This window comes from Cryptomeria japonica, chromosome 5 (assembly GCF_030272615.1).
Source record: "Cryptomeria japonica chromosome 5, Sugi_1.0, whole genome shotgun sequence".
NCBI classification, from domain to species: domain Eukaryota; kingdom Viridiplantae; phylum Streptophyta; class Pinopsida; order Cupressales; family Cupressaceae; genus Cryptomeria; species Cryptomeria japonica.
In genome coordinates, this window is record NC_081409.1 from 135,859,419 (window position 1) to 135,876,238 (window position 16,820).

The window sequence follows — 16,820 nt, forward strand, 5'->3', positions numbered from 1 at the left end:
CCACCTGGTTGCTCAATGTAGACTTCTTCTTCCAACTCACCATTCAAAAAGGTTGACTTCACATCCATATGATATACCTTGAAACTCTTATAAGCATCATATGTAAGAAATAATCTATTAACTTCAATTCTATCTATCGAAGAAAACGTCTTCTCAGAATCAATATCTTGCATTTGTGAATATCCCTTAAATACTAGTCTTTCTTTATTTCTAACAACTTCTCCATCTTCATTTAGTTCATTTCGAAATACCCATCTAGTACCAATTGCATTCTTTTTTTTGGTCTTGGAACAATTTCCCATGTATTATTCTTCTCATTTTGATTTAACTCTTCCTCCATAGCTTTTACCCAATTTTTATCTTTACAAGCTTCAACAACATCTTTAGGCTCAATCTTGGAAATCATACATGTCTCTTCAACAACAATTCTTCTCATAGTCATCACAACTTTATTTTTATCCCCAATAATCTAATTATCTGAATAATTTAATCGTACATACTAGGGGCTCTTCTAATTATTCTGATATTTAGTCTCTTGAACTTCTTCACTGCCAACAACATTTGTATTTACTGACTCTTTTGGATCACTTGGTTTTGTGCTCTAAGTCTAAACTTGCTTTGAACTAAGATCTTGATCATCATATTCTTATCCATATGCTCTGATTTGTTTCTCATGGCACTCATCAACATTCATATTTGCACTTTCCACTATTTTTATCAGTCTTTTGTTGTGACACTGGTAGGCCTTGCTCTTAGTAGATTGTCCCAAAAAGATTCCTTCATCACATCTTGCATCAAATTTTCCTATATCCTCATCTCTTTTGATATAACATTTTCTTCCAAATATTTTGAAGTATCTAACTATAGGAACATGACCAAACCATAACTCATAAGTGGTCTTACCACAACCAGCTTTTATATCAACCCAGTTGAATGTGTACACAACAGTGCCAACCAATTCTTTCCAATTGATATGCAAAATATTTCCTTCAATCATCATAGTCCTAGAAGCATCCAAAATAGTTTTGTTCTTCCTTTCAACAACTCCATTCTATTGAGGGGTTCACAGAGCAGATAATTGTCTCCCAATTTGATGTTCTTCACAAAAGGAATTAAACACATCAAAAGTGAATTCTCCTCCTCTGTTAGATCTTAGACACTTCATCTTTAATCCTGTCTTTGTCTCCACCCTAGCTTTGAACATTTTGAATTTCTCTAGTGCTTCAAATTTCTCCCTTAGAAAAGTGACCCACATCATTCTAGAATATTCATCAATTAGCAACATAGAGTATCTGTCACCCTACAATCTTATCACCCTAGAAGGACCACATAAATCAATATGTACAAGATCTAATATCCCATTAGATGTATATTGTTTTCTCTTGAATGAAATTCTTGTTTACTTTCCCAATTGATATTCTTTACACACCAAATTAGTAGGCTTCACTATCTTAGGAAGAAATCTAATAGCTTGGGTAGATCTTATTTTAGCCATGTAGTCAAAATTAACATGACACATCCTCCTATACCACAACTAGCTCTCATCAATTTGAGCAATCAAACAACTTTTCTCACCAGCATTCAAATGAAAGATATTACCTTTAGTTTGAGTTCCTGATGCAATTTCTATACTGGAACTATTCAAGATTTTAAATTTCCCATTATTGAATTGTAAATCATATCCCTTATCAATCATCTGTCCAACATTCAAAATATTATGCTTCAAACCTCAACATATAAAACATCATTAGTATTATGCTTACCATCAAGAGAAATAGAACCTCTACCATGGATTACACAAGCTTTGTTGTCGGTAAATCTTACTACATCGCCATCATACTTCTCCATATTCACAAACTTACTTTTATCACCTATCATGTGATGTGAACAACCACTGTCAATCATCCATTCATTTTTCTCTTCAATCTTAGCAGCCAAAAATTTCTCTTCAACCATGCAGCTTGTAGAATCAATAGGTACTAGATCATCTTCCTTGATACCAATGAACGCAAATTCATCTTCTGAATTCCCTTTCTCAGACTCATCATCTGTCACACCTTCACCACTAGCATAATAACACTTCTTTTGATATCTATACTTGTGTTTAGGCTTGTAAGGTATATCATACTTTGACACTCTTTTCGTTCTTTGTGGACACCTAGAAGAAAAATTTCCTATCTTATTGCATGAAAAACATTTCAAAGGTAACTTTCCTTCATACTTACTAGCTCCCTTAGGCAATCTTCTGGAAATAAGTACTTTAAGTTCTTCCAATTCTCTTTCTTGTTCTTCCATCTCTCTCATTTCCTTTTCATATTTGGAAACCCTAGTTGAACTCTCTCCTGGATCATACTTCAACTTCTCGAATACAATAGCTTTAAATGTAGTCTTAGCTTTTCTATGTGATTCTCCAAGTTCACTTAATTCAAAAGTAGCAAGCTTACCAACCGGCATGTCTCTTGTCATAGTTGTCATAGTCCAGATCTCATCAATAGAAGCAACTTTGTGTTTGTAAGTAGGAGGCAAGGATCTCAACACTTTAGCTATAATCTCATCTTTTTCAATGACTCCACTAACACATCTGATGTTTATCACAAAATCATTCACTTTAGCTATAAAGGATGAAATATTCTGATCTTCTCCCATTCTCAATAACTCATACTTTCCTTTCAAGGTCTATAATTTAGCAACTTTCACATGTTTGTCTCCTTCATACAAGGTTTCTAGCTTCTCCTAAATCCCATACACAGTCTGCAATCCCATCACATTAGTCATCTCTGAATTAGTTAGGGAACTTAGCAATTCTTCTTTAATGCTTATGTTATGTTCAACATCCTTGATCTCATCTGCATTAACATGACCATACTAAGCAACATTGTATACATTCTTTGTGATCTTCCAATAATCTTCTCCAAGACATTTCAAGTGACACTCCATCTAGTTCTTCCTTGTAGTGTAATTAGTTCCATTAAATCTCAGACTCTCCTTCTTGAAAATAATAGTTTCCATCCCAGATCTCCTCAAGCAGTCAAGATTCTTCCAGAGGATCTATCTCTGATACCAATTGTTGGCAACAATAATGCAAGAAAACTAAGAGGGGGGGTGAATCAGTTTTCACCAAAATTTGAAAAATTACCCTCAAGTAAAGATCTGATCAAGAATAGAAATAGAAAAGATAATCACAACATCAACAACACACATAACACATAGATTTTTTATATGGAAAACCCGGTTGAGGGAAAAACCACGATGGTAACCTACCCATTATATGATAATATTCTACAGTAATATGTGGAATATTACAATAGGGAATGCACATGCATTCAGGAACACTACCTAGAACTCACTGCTCAACAACAAAAAAGGGCTACAACCTTGGGAAGTCACACTGCGTTACAAAGATAAGACAACAATCTGGATTACATGAACTCAAAGAATAGCATCTCCAAATGCCTAATCACAATTTCAGTTAAGCACATTGTCTGCTCTGCAACACTTCTCTACACTTCTCCACACTTCCAAAAGATCAATTTGCTTGTTCACACATACAACACTCTCAAATAATGCAAAGACCCATCTTACATGATTATTACTCTTATTTATACAAATCATCAACCTTAATTTCAAGGTCGGCTCAACTCATAAGACCTAATTACAAAATTACATCACACGATACAAAATCAATATGTAAACCAATAAAATATTGGCAAAGACATAGCATGGACCAAAATCAAAACCTCAAACATGGAACACCACTGAATATCATACCAAGATCATCCGCAACATGCAAGAATCATCGGGCTAGATAAAAGGTCGTATAATACGAAGAATACTACCAGACCAATAAAATCTTCAAAAGTGCGCACACCAATCAATGTGGAGCAACAAAATGCATTGAACATGATTAAAAAATATCAAGATGTAACGTGAATTCCACTGCAACAACTCGTATTACAAGATTCATCATCATCTCACCACTGGAGCTCAAGAACACCAACATAACTTACTGACAAACTGAAAGATATGCTTGTGAATTTTCAAATCATGAACCACTCGAACTAAGGACACTCATGAATGTCCCAAATACACTCCAAAATCTCTCAACATAATGAATCAATTCTAGAGCAATACAAACCATAAATCACAACTCCGCAATACAAAACCAATAGAACAACCAATCTTCATACTAGACCACATAACTCAATCAAATCACCTTCTAGAACATTGAAACTCATGCTGAAACAATTGAAGATACTAATTTCTGAATATGAATCTTCATCAGCATATCAACCAAACCAACTCTCTTCAATGCCAAAGCACAAGAACACAAGAATATGTTGACATCAATGACAAAAACACATTCCAATAACTCTAATATCCAACATGTTCAACTAAGGTAAAAAATGTGGGAATTCATATAATGTGATACAAAGCTTATGAATTATCTCTAAACATAAATGCCTAACACTTCTCACTATGTCCTATTTTGATAAATCCCAACATTGAGAATCAAAACCCACAACAAAAAACCAAAATTAGACATAAAACAAAAAATAGACTAAACCAAAAACCAATATATTATATCCAAACATAAATTTCCAACACTTCTCACTATGTAATGGTATAGGCCTATCTCACTTTTATTAATCACAACACTTCTCACTATGTTATTTCCTTAGAATTACAAGATTTAATAATTTTTGCATGCCTTTGGAGGATTTCTAAATAGCTTCAATACTATCTCCCCAACAGTTTCTTTTAAATATAATTTTGGAGTTAAAAATATAGAGATTCTCTTATTTTATTTTCTATAAGTATCCCTAACCCTCAATACCCAAACTCTAAAACTCCTTTGTTTTGCACTTTTTATCTCCACATAATAACTACATGACCTAAAGTGCTATGAGTGATTAAATATAACACCATAAATAATAATGGGGCTCGAAATTTCCAAATAATTTCAAGCACCCTAATATTGAAATTGAGGGTCACTTTAGGGAAATGAAACATAATGAATGATGAATGATTTGAGAACCTAGAGAAAAGAAGGATAAGACAAGGATATGAATAAATAAATTCCAATAGACCTCCATGAAAGGGTGTTAAGCTACCTTATATTTTACATATAGCTCCATCCCCTTCAAGCCATAAATAGTCTAAATATCCTAATCATACTAAATTATCTACCCCACTTCATGCATTAGTTGAGGATCTCATGTAATCCTTCATCACCACATAATTCTTGGCATTTCATATGTTTGTTCCAAAGAGTGCTATTGTAAGCCATTTTCCTCATGAGGATAACATTTCATGATAAATTACCATCTCAAAATCTGACATGTCATACCCCAATATATTATTCTTTTATGTTGCTAAAATGACCTAATTGTTGGAAATTGGCACTCATTCGGGTTATAAGTGTTGTCATTGATGGCAACATACTTCATGGGAGATCCAGAAATCAAGGTAACCGGAATTCACTACACTGGAATTCAAGGAACCGACATTCAGGGAACTAGAATACCTGGAACCAGTATTCTAAGGCTAATATAGGAGATTGATCCGGCAAGCATGGAAGTGGAAATGATCATATTGTTTTATGTTTATATTTTATCTAGGCCAACATGTGTCTTATCTTTTGTGATATGTTTGTAACCTGACATAAGACATTTGTGTTTATTTATGTAAATGGGTATATAAGTTAGTCTGGGTTAGGTCATTTTTAATGATGTGGATTTGTTAATAAGGTTAAAATTACATGAACCAACAGAACACTGATTCACCCCCCCTCTCAATGTTCTTGGATTCCAACAATTGGTATCAGAGCCTTGTGCCTTAGAATAAGTCTAATAGCTTGAGGATGATCATGAATCCAGAATCCATGGAGATGAGTCTACAGAAGGAACTTGAAGTAGCACTTGAGTACTATGATGCTGAAAGGTTGAAGAACTTGAAGCCACAAGATGAGTTCAATTCTACAACGAAATTCATTCTTACCCTGTAGGAGAGGTTATCATCTACTCAAGCTAAAAGGAAGGAAATTTTATAAAAGTTGGATGATGAAGAGAAGAATGCCCGTAAGGAATTATGTCAGAAGCTGAGTCCAGAGAATGGTGTCATGAAGAATGAAATGCAAGCCATGACTATGTGGATGTCCAAGGAGATTGAAGATCAGAAGAAGAATGAAGAAAATCTTCCTATGTCAATGAAAGATAGATCTGAGGAATGCATTAGGTGTTGGCAAATGCACACTCTAATGAGAAATTCTAAGTGATTGAAGGTATTGTCATTGATGGAAACCTTGCAATCCTATGGCACCGGCAGGCACTGACACCGGCAGACTCTACACCGATAGTTAGTTTACCAGCAGCGACAAAGATGAATACCGACACCCTGGCTGACAGGATTTTGTTTATTATATTTTGTATTTAATTGTAAAATCTTTTTGTAAGCCGACAAGGCGAATTGTAATAAGACTCATATAAGTATGAGATCTTGTAGGATCATTTATGTATGGAACATGTAATAGATGTGAACATACGAATATTAAGGCAGATTTTGGAATAAGGTTTATGGAAGTTGTATGAGCTTAAACCGGTACTGAACATGGCATAGCAGATGCTGAACCGAAGTAGTACATGATATTGGATTTGCATAATCCATTTTTGTAAGAGTGAGACTTCCCTTTTGTAATTAAGAAGTGAGCTTTAGGCAGTTGGCCTTCCTGCATGTGCAGGCCCCTATTGTAAGTAATATTCATTTATTGGCCAGTAAGTGAATATTGTGGGTCACAAATCCCACTGAGGTTTTTCCCACATTAGGTTTCCTCATTAAAAATATTGTGTTATGGTGTGCTTTCTATGTTGTGGTTATTGTTCTCATTTACTGTATTAATTTTGGTTTACTGGAACATTGTTTTGGAATGCAATTTGTTTAATAAGATAAGAAAATCCATTAATCGGCAAGATACTAATTCACGCCCCCTCTCAGTATCTTCGGGAATCCTAACATTAGGTTGGTGCATGAGAATGATGTGTTGAGAACTGAGTTGGTGCAATCACAGAACAATGAGTAAGAGTTGGAAGAATGAGGTCATTCCTAAGAAGTGATCTAGATGCTGCAAATGAATACAAAGAAAATTTCAGGGTTAGTTCTACAAGGCTTGATGAATTATTGAAGGATCAAAAAGACACTGGAGACACTAGAGGTCTTAGATTTGAGCATGGAGAAAGCTTCGACACTGCAAATCAGGGGAATCCACCAGACAACCAGAATCAAAAATCATTGGTAAGGCAACCCAATGCACATAAATTTAATGGTAGATGCTTTGTTTGTAATAATTTTGGTCATAGAGAAAATCAGAATAATAATGTTGTTCCCGATCAGTGTTCAAAGTGTAATAGGTATGGTAATAGGAAAGAAGATTGTAGAATGAATGTGAGATGTCATGCATGTGGAAAGTTTGGACATATGGCTAATCAATGTATGTCAAAGAATGGTCAAGGACTCAACAAGGCAATTCAAAAGAAGAATGTTACTTGCTATGCATGCAACAAAATAGGACATATTTCTAGATATTGCAGAAGAAAGAATACACCAAAAGGGAATGACACATCAAATGAGAAAGGAAAGAAAAACATTGATGAGATCCGGAAGACTCGTGCTAAACAGTGGATTAGGAAATTTGAAGATCAATTGGCAGAGGTAAATTCTCTGGTTACTCAATCGACAAAGCAGAATGTTCCTGCACCGGCAGGAAACTTATCTAGTAACTAAGGCCTTAGCCTTAGGAGGAGGCAAATCAATGGCATCCTGCATTGCCCCCGGTAGAGGTCTAAAAGCTTGTTTTAGATCTTGGTGAAGACAGTCTGGAGATTCACCAACATTGAGATAATGGATTTTGTATCTGGTATCATATGTCGATATGCATTGATGTCAATGTGAAATTAGGGTTTCAAAGATTAAAAGGGATAAGTTGCTTCATTTCTGATCACACAACACTTAGAGTGAGTTTAAGGCGATTAAGGTGATTAAGAGCATTTTCCAATGATTTTCATTATTCTCTATGCAAATTTATGAAAGTTTTTCACTGGCTTTGGTTGAGGTATTTTCTCTATTTTCATGATATTTTTCTGAAATTGGAATGGCTTCTAGATCTGCTCTCGCTCAGGAAGATGTGGGTGTCCCTGTTGTGGTAGATATTAATGATCATCCACATCTGGAATTCAAAAAATACCCTCAAATTGCACACGTTGATGACTCTATCGGTGCATTTTCTAGGGTTCCTGATGGAGTTATTTATGTGAAAGATGTGATAGCATATATTCATTACACTCTAGATCATTTGGGTTCATCAGAGATAAAATCAATGTGTGTGTCTACTTTGCTAAACAAGGATGGATTCCTTAAATCGGAATTTCAAATTTTGAAGGAACAGGGTTTCACCGACATTCTGGAGATGCCTGAGTTCGAGGACGAGATGATTCGGTATGTGCTGAGATGAGTCCATGGCGAGTTTATTTGGCTTGATTGGCCCTATAAAATCACTAAGGAGGCGATTCATGCTATCACCGACTTAGCCCAAGTCGGACAGACACCGAGTAGGAGGAAGATTCCGAACAATGAGGTGAACAAGATAACTGGTGCTACCTCTGACAATCGGTCGATACAGATTAGCACTATCAGAGATAAAGTTGTTCAATTTTACAAGCATGATAATTGGATATAAGGTAGCTCAATCAAACTGGTTGAACTTTGTTTCCAGTTCCTGTATTTTTTGTACACACAAGATGCTGAAAGAAAATGTGAAATATGATCTTTTTCATTGGATGTGTGATGAGTTGATTTCTAATTTGAGAAAGATTAAGGAAGGTAAGAAAGGTACATTCTGGTATAGAAATCTCATTGTCTTTTTGATGCTTTTCTTTTTGAATAAGATACCAGGATCTGGTAAGAGGCAATGGGCCTTTGATATACCAGTAGGTAAACAGATCAAGGATGCATTGAGAAACTTGGGACTGGACAAAGACTCCATTTTGTGGGGTTATTTCAAGGCATTTTAGAAAGATATGAAGAAGAGGGAAAGGATCCCTAGGCATATTGTTGATAAATACTCTACCAACATATGCTTCATGGTGAAAAAGGATGAAACTTTGATGGAGGTAGTGCAACCTAGGACTAGCTCAGTTGCTAAGATGGGCTATGAGGTTGATGCACATATCTTGTACTTTATGCCAAGATGCTTATAGATGCCCTGGTTGATGAGAAGGAGAAAACATTTGGAACAACTAAGCAGAAGGAATCTAAGGTGAAGATTGGTTTCGGCAAGAAGAAAAGGGAAGGGTAAATCAAGAAGGTTGGATAGGTTGTCTAGAAGATGTCCTTTGAAATCAAACAAATCATTGGTTTCCAGAGACATCTCCTCTGACAGTTGTTCATGCTTCTGTGATAGTAGGAACCGGTAAGCGTTTATCTAAGAGGAAGAAACCAGAAACATTTATTTCTCCTATTGAATTTGGTTGTGAGACTAAGGAAAAAATCCAGAAGATTCCTAAGATCTATATGAGGATTCAGAGGAAGAATCCCGAGGAAGGGAAGCTACAAAAATCCACAGTCACTCCTCCAATAGCTCAGAAGAAAATCTTGAAGGAGAGGAAGCCTACTAAGAAAAGGAAACCAACCAAGGAGTCTGCTTCCACCCCTTGTAAGAATAAGAGATCAATGTTAGATATTGCTCTTGAATCTGGTAAAAGTGTATAGGTTATTGCTCCTCTTTCTGTTGATAAATTGATTGATTAGATCACAAAGGATGGTATTTTGAGTAACATACAACACTATTATGGTGATATGGATGATAAGGAACAAAAGGAGATTGAGGAATCAATTTTGTTATATTTAGACATATATAAGAAAGCTTTAACTGAAATTGAGACTCAAATACTGACAAATTTGCATAATAAGTTAGATGCTAGGAGGTTATCGGCTATTGAGGAGGATGAGCATATTAAGATTCAGGAATTGCTAACTATTTGTGGTGTTATAATTGATGAAGAGATGAAGCAATGTCTAGAGTTTGCTAATAAAAAAAAATCTGGAGAAGACACCAGCATATAAGTCATATTGTGGGAAGAGTAAATGAAATTGTGAAGGAAACTCATGACGCTTGGGTTAAATTCTTTATGGATAAACTAGGTTTTTTAACATCATCAGATATTCCACCGAAGTCTGATATTCGAGACATCCCGATTGATGCTAAAGGTAAAGGTATACTAGGTGGAGATCCACCGATTTTGGAACTAAAAATATATGAGGACATTCCTCTAGCTGTTACACTTGTACAGGATGTTGAGATCTATAAACTGGTAGATAATCCTCATGTAATTGATGTTGATACAGTTGAAGTTCATGAGGTTGACCCAATGGAAATAACTGCACCAAGTGGCAAAGCCACTGATGCTGAGGAGGTAAAGGATAAAGTAGATCATAAGGCAGAAGGTTAGGTTGATCAGACTGAGGTCTGAGTACCAACACTTTCACCAGTTGTTAGCACTTGACTCATCCAATCAAGAAGATTTTAGTCATCTTGGAAATAAGAACATTTAGCAGCTAAGCATTTTTGAATGGATGTTTGTTGCAGATCATAAATTAAGGAAGCAAGGGTCAGAAGATAGGTAGGTTATTGAGAAAGTTATTCCTATTTTGCATTAGTTTGCACCGAAATGCAATATTGATCAAGTAGCTAGTCCATCCGGAAAGTTGAAAGGTTTGATTGAGCACATTGCCAAAGAGTATAAAAATCTTCAACAAGTGTCAAATCGGCAGTTGGTGGAAAGGTATAATGCATCTAGGAAGGTCACCTATGATAAGATGATCACACCCAACAAGGCCAAGCTAATAGATGAGATGACAACGATTGATGAGGCTCTTCAACAATTCAATCAAATATATCAGTCTTGCACTAACACAACAAAACTAACAACAGACCTGGATAAAAAGGTTAAGGAGGATAAGGACATGTTGGAACAACTTGTAGTCAGTTTTGATGGTACTAAATCATTGACCAGCACAGTTGATGATCAGATTTTGCTTTTAGAGTCTGAAATTTCAGCCTCGGAGAAGGAAAAAGACAAGTTAATTCGGCGGGACAGAGAGTTAAGAGGTTTGGTAAGTCCCCAACTAAATAATTTGTTAATTTTTGGTTGTAAGTTGTCATTGATGTCAACCGGTATCACAAGCTATCGGTAGAAGTATGTCAAACCGGTATGAAGAAGATTGAACTGGTATGATGGAAGACAAGTACTTATTGAGACTATCAGTGACTTCACTAGTATGAGGTGAGATGCATGTGTGTGTTAGCATGTTGAGTTATAACTGGTAAAGCATAAACCGGTCTAGAGGATTGGCTACCTATTTATGATGAACAGGAAGAATGTTAAAATGATCACAAACCACCAAAGGTGAAAATGTGCTACCGGTGTAATATGCACTACCGGTTAGCAGGAGGAGAGGTCTCATCGGTAAAGGCTTGTGCCGGTATGAGTTTAGTGAATGTTCAAGTGTAAACCAACCTTGTGTTGGTGAGATGAGGGTATGACCAATGTGATGCCATGTGGAGCTGAGGTGGAAAGCATGTTGAGGTTGGTGAAGTTTCCATCAACATGGTTGTTGAAACAGCTAGTTGACATTAATGAAACAACCACAAATCACAGGATGATAACAATTTGATGCAGCTCGAGGAAGAAAGTGTGACAGAGAAAGATCAGGGAGTTGTTGGCACCTGGATCAAAGCAAAGAAATCAAAGTGCAAGAGGACCTCAAGAAGGAAACAAATGGGTCATAAATAAGTCAACAGATTTCAAGGCCCAGGTGTTGGCCTTTGCATGGAGATTGCATTAATGAAATATTATGTTGTCATTGATATCAATTAATCGGTAATGATATTGTTGTAATGTTGTTTTGTAACTGGTAGGAAGAGCTAGTGAAAGGAAACTATAACCAGTAGGTAAGTTTATGGAGTGAACTGGTATTGCTAGGTATTGGAGAGTTGAACCGGTAAACCCTACCTATTGATTTGATAAACCCTAACCAATTAAGTCTGGTGAATTGGTTATATTGGTTTATGATCTGATGATGAGTGGTAATGATTATGACACGTATGCATATTGTATGAAGAGAGTTTAAAAGTGTTTTTGGTGCATTGAGGTTACAGCTTTTGTATTGGGAATGAGCAAGTATACTGCATGTAATGCAAAGCGTGTGATGAGTTACTAAGTTCAATGAAGTGGTGATCAAGGAGTAGTTGAGGCTTTCTTGAATGATTTGTAGAGATTTTTATGTAATCCAATGGTCATACTTGAACTGACTTGTTTGTAATCTCTATATGAATTAGATTTTTGTTGTGTAACCAACCTAATTGATTTGTTTATAAGGTCGATGAGTTGTTTAGTTTAAGAGTTGGCAAAGTTTTAGTTGAGTGTGTGGTTTCCAAACTAGATGATGTATCTGTAGTTTGAGTAAAGAAAGATAGGAGCATGAAAAAGATCTAAACAAGCAAGTGTTGTGCTATTAAAACAGATCAGCAAACTCCTATTGTTTTCTAACAATTACAGTAGTTAAATCCCCTAACCAGGTAAGCTCTAACAAGATTGGTGCTATTCAAATCCTATGACAAGGTGATCCATTAGCTTGGATTCTAAATCCTTTACAAAGGTTACTCCTCATAGGGTATTGCTTCTAACAAGGCATTATATTCAATCCCTTAACCAGGTGGTCCTTAAAAGGATCTGTTCTTAACAGGACTTTTTGTAAAAGCTTTAATAGGCTTGGCTCCTAACAGGGTGAACTTCAGAAGAGTTCAGATAGTTATCTTGTGAGTCTCATCTCACCATGGTTTTTCCCATTTGGGTTTCCATGTCAAAAATATTGTGTCAAGTGGTGAATGTGTTTGTGGTTATGTTTTCTATGGTTGATTTGCTTAACTACTTAATCCACTTTGACAAGTCATGATAACCGGCAGCAACATGAAATGAAGTTTTACTTATGTCAGTAAGAGTATTTGGATCTTTGTGAGTTTCAAGTTGTTTACTATTAATCTATTGTAACAATCAACTGGTTTACCTTGATAGTTTTATCTTGATAGTGATATTGCATTGATAGTTCTAAGTTTAATTTGAGAGATTGATTTTGAGATTGGTGAAGTTTATCAGTTTTTCTATCTAATGATTCAGCCCCCCCTCTTAGTAGTTGACTGAATCCTTGTTCTTTCATCATACCATCACGAGGATCATCTGTGGGATTTGCTATCTTTAGCAAATATGCATTGGATAATTGAAAATGCATACAGATACATTCCTCAAGTGAAGGTGATCGATCCAAGGAAGATTTGATCAGATTTGATGCAGATTTGGTTGTGTGACAGAAACCTTAACCACCCTTAGTTTGAATTGATTCTTGGCGGGAAAGTTCAAGTTTAAATATGATGACTTGAGACTATGATTGTTGCTTCTGCAGAGTGAAGGTAAGTGTGAAATCATTGTCTAAGATCCAAAGAGATAAACACTTTAAGTGTTTATGAGTAAACACAAGACCGGTAAGGAGAAATAGAATAAACCCATGTATAGAACAAACTGGTGGAGTGAGCATAGAACACAAAGATGACAAGCTAGAAAAAGTGGTACCTGATAAAGAGTGATCAAGTGTGAGTTGAGGAGTCAAGACATTGTGAGAGGGGACTTAGAAAAGTTATTAGCAAAGCCAAGTTGCAAAGTGGGTGAAGAGAATATAGACCGGTAAGGTTGAAACCGGCAGAGCAGAATATTGTAAGGTTGCAAAATTTTTTTTGCAATAGTGATTTCATTTGTATAACTGAGTTTTATATTGTTTTCACTAAGTTGGAGCTTAGTGCAAGCATTGTAGCTCCTTTAGGTTGTAGCCTATAAATTGCGTTGGGGTTGGTTCTCCTTTGAGTTGGTGCTCATAAATCAGGGGTTGGTGCTCTTTGGGTTGGTGCCCTAAATATTGTAATTAGAGATTCATTGTGAGGTTGGATTGGAGCAGAGGATCTCCAACAGGTATTCTCACTAAGGTTTTTCCCACATTAGGTTTTCCTCGTATATTTGATGTTGTGTGATGCATTCTTGTGCATGTGTTATGTTAATATTTTAGCAAGTCCTTTCATGCACCTTGTTTGCACTGTTTGAGCTATCGGTTAGCACTCAGTTTGTTTTATATATATTACTGATATCTTCTTATTGAAGAAAAAGTGTTTAAATCACTGATTCACCCCCCTCTCAGTGATCCACTATGTCCAAAAATTGGTATTAGAGCCTAGGTACCCTATTTTGTCAAAAGCGTTCTCTGGCTTGGGTAGATCCTGTCAAGTGTTCACAATGACAAGAAATGAATCTGCCTCCTCAAAAGCACCTATGTTTGACGGTGTCAACTATGCATTTTGGAGTAGAAGAATTGAAACCTATTTTTCCTCTTTAGGTTGTGATGTATGGATGTTGATTGTGAATGGGTATATAGTCCCTAACAATCCCCCTACTAATCCAGATGCTAAGAAGGAATATGAGAACAATGCTAAAGCAAAAAATGCCATTCTTAGTGGGCTATCTGATAATGAGTTTGTTAAAGTCATGCACTACTCCTCTGCTAAAGAAACTTGGGATAAGTTGCAGAAGATATTTGAAGGCGATGCTAAAGTCAAGGAAGCCAAGTTGCAGACACTAAGAGCATAGCTTGAGGGTTTGAAGATGAGCAATGAAGAGAATATTGCTGACTATCTCCAAAGGGTTGATGAAACAACAAACACCATTAGAGGGCTTGGAGAAGAAATAAAAGATGAGGTGGTAGTGAAGAAAGTACTTAGATCTCTTACATCTAAGTATGACACAAAGGACTCAACAATAGAAGAAGCAAAATATCTGAAAGTCTTTACAATGGATGAGTTGTATGGTTCCCTAACTGCTTATGAGATGAGGATTGTTGGTATTGATGCTATGAAGAAAGAAGTTGCATTCAAAACAACAAGAAAAGGAAAAGAAGAATCTTCTCATGATGCAATTGGTGAAGACTTTGATGACATCATGAAAATCTTTGTCAGAAGACTCAAGAAGGGTTCAGGCAAATACAAAGGCAAGCTGCCTTTGAAATGTTTCAACTATGGAAAGATTGGATATTTTTTTGCTAAATGTCCCTATGGTGATAAGAATGAAGATGAAAAATCAAGTGGAAACAGATCATATGGTAAGGATAGGAAGAAGAATGTCTATCGACATGGTAGAAGAGGCTACCAGAAGCAGAGCAGTCTTTACATACATGAAAATGAAACCACAAACGAGGAAAGTGCCTTAGATGACTGTTGCAGTGGAGATGAATGTTGGCATTTCACACTCTAATGAGAATTGAAGGTGATTGAAGGTGTTGTCATTGATGGCAACCTTGCAATCTTATGGCACCGGCACCGATAGACTCTATACCGACAGCGACAATAATGTTTACTGGCATCTCAGCCGACAAGATTTTGATTATTGTATTTTGTATTTAATTGTAATATCTTTTGTAAGTCGACATGGCATATTGTCGTAAGACTCATATATAAGTATGAGATCTTGTAGATCATTTGGACATATATAGAGGATAGATATGATGGATATGTATAGAGAATATTAAGGCAGATTTTGTATTAGGTCATGGTCATTGTATGAGCTTAAACCAGTACTGTATATTGGATTCTCCTAATCCATTTTGTAAGTCAGTGAGACTTCCCTTTTGTATTTGAGCAGTGAGCTCTAGGCAGTTGACCTTCCTATATGTGCAAGCACCTCATTGTAAGTAATATCCATTCATTGGCTAGTGAGTGAATATTGTGGGTAATAAATCCCACCGAGGTTTTTCCTACACTGGGTTTCCTCGCCAATAATCCTGTGCTATGGTAGACTTTGATGCAGAAAAGTTGAAGAATATCAAACTTGAAGATGATCTGAAGACTACACAGGAATTCATTCAAGGACTTCAAGAGAATCTCACTATTGCTAGAAACAAAAGAAGAGAACTTCATGAGAAGATGCAAAATGATGATGATAAAAAGGAAACTCTTAATGACCTTGTGAATAAGTTGAGGCAAGAAAACAGTGCTATGAGGAATGAGATACAAGATATGACTATGAGGTTTTGCAAAGACATTGAAGATATGAAGAAGAATGAAGATTACTTGACTAGGAGACTCAATGATGCTGGAAATGAAAATGATATGTTGAAGACAGATTTGATGCACATACAAAATGACAAAACTGAACTTATGAGACAGAAGGGAATATTATAAAATGAGTTGGCTACTGCAAATCAATACAAAGAAAAAATCAAGAAAAGTTCAGAAGAACTTGATAATATGCTAAAAAGTCAGAGACCTAATGGAGATACTAATGGACTTGAATTTGAAGTTGGTGAAAACTTCGGTACTGCAAACAATCATGATCAGAGTAAATCAGTAACACAACCTAATGCTTACAAATTTAATGGGAAATTCTTTAACTGTAACAAATATGGTCATAGAGAAAATCAGTGTAGATCTAGAAACAATCAGAACACTAATACACCCACCAATCAATGCTCCAAATGCAACAAAATTGGTCATAATTCAGAAAACTGTAGAATGAATGTAAGATGTTATGTTTGTGGAAGATTTGGTCACTTATCTAATCAATGCAGAACACATACCGGACATAGGATATGGAAAGGCTATTCAGAAGAACAATGTGACTTGTTATGCTTGTAACAAGATTTGACATATTACAAAATTTTGTAGAAGTAAGGCATCA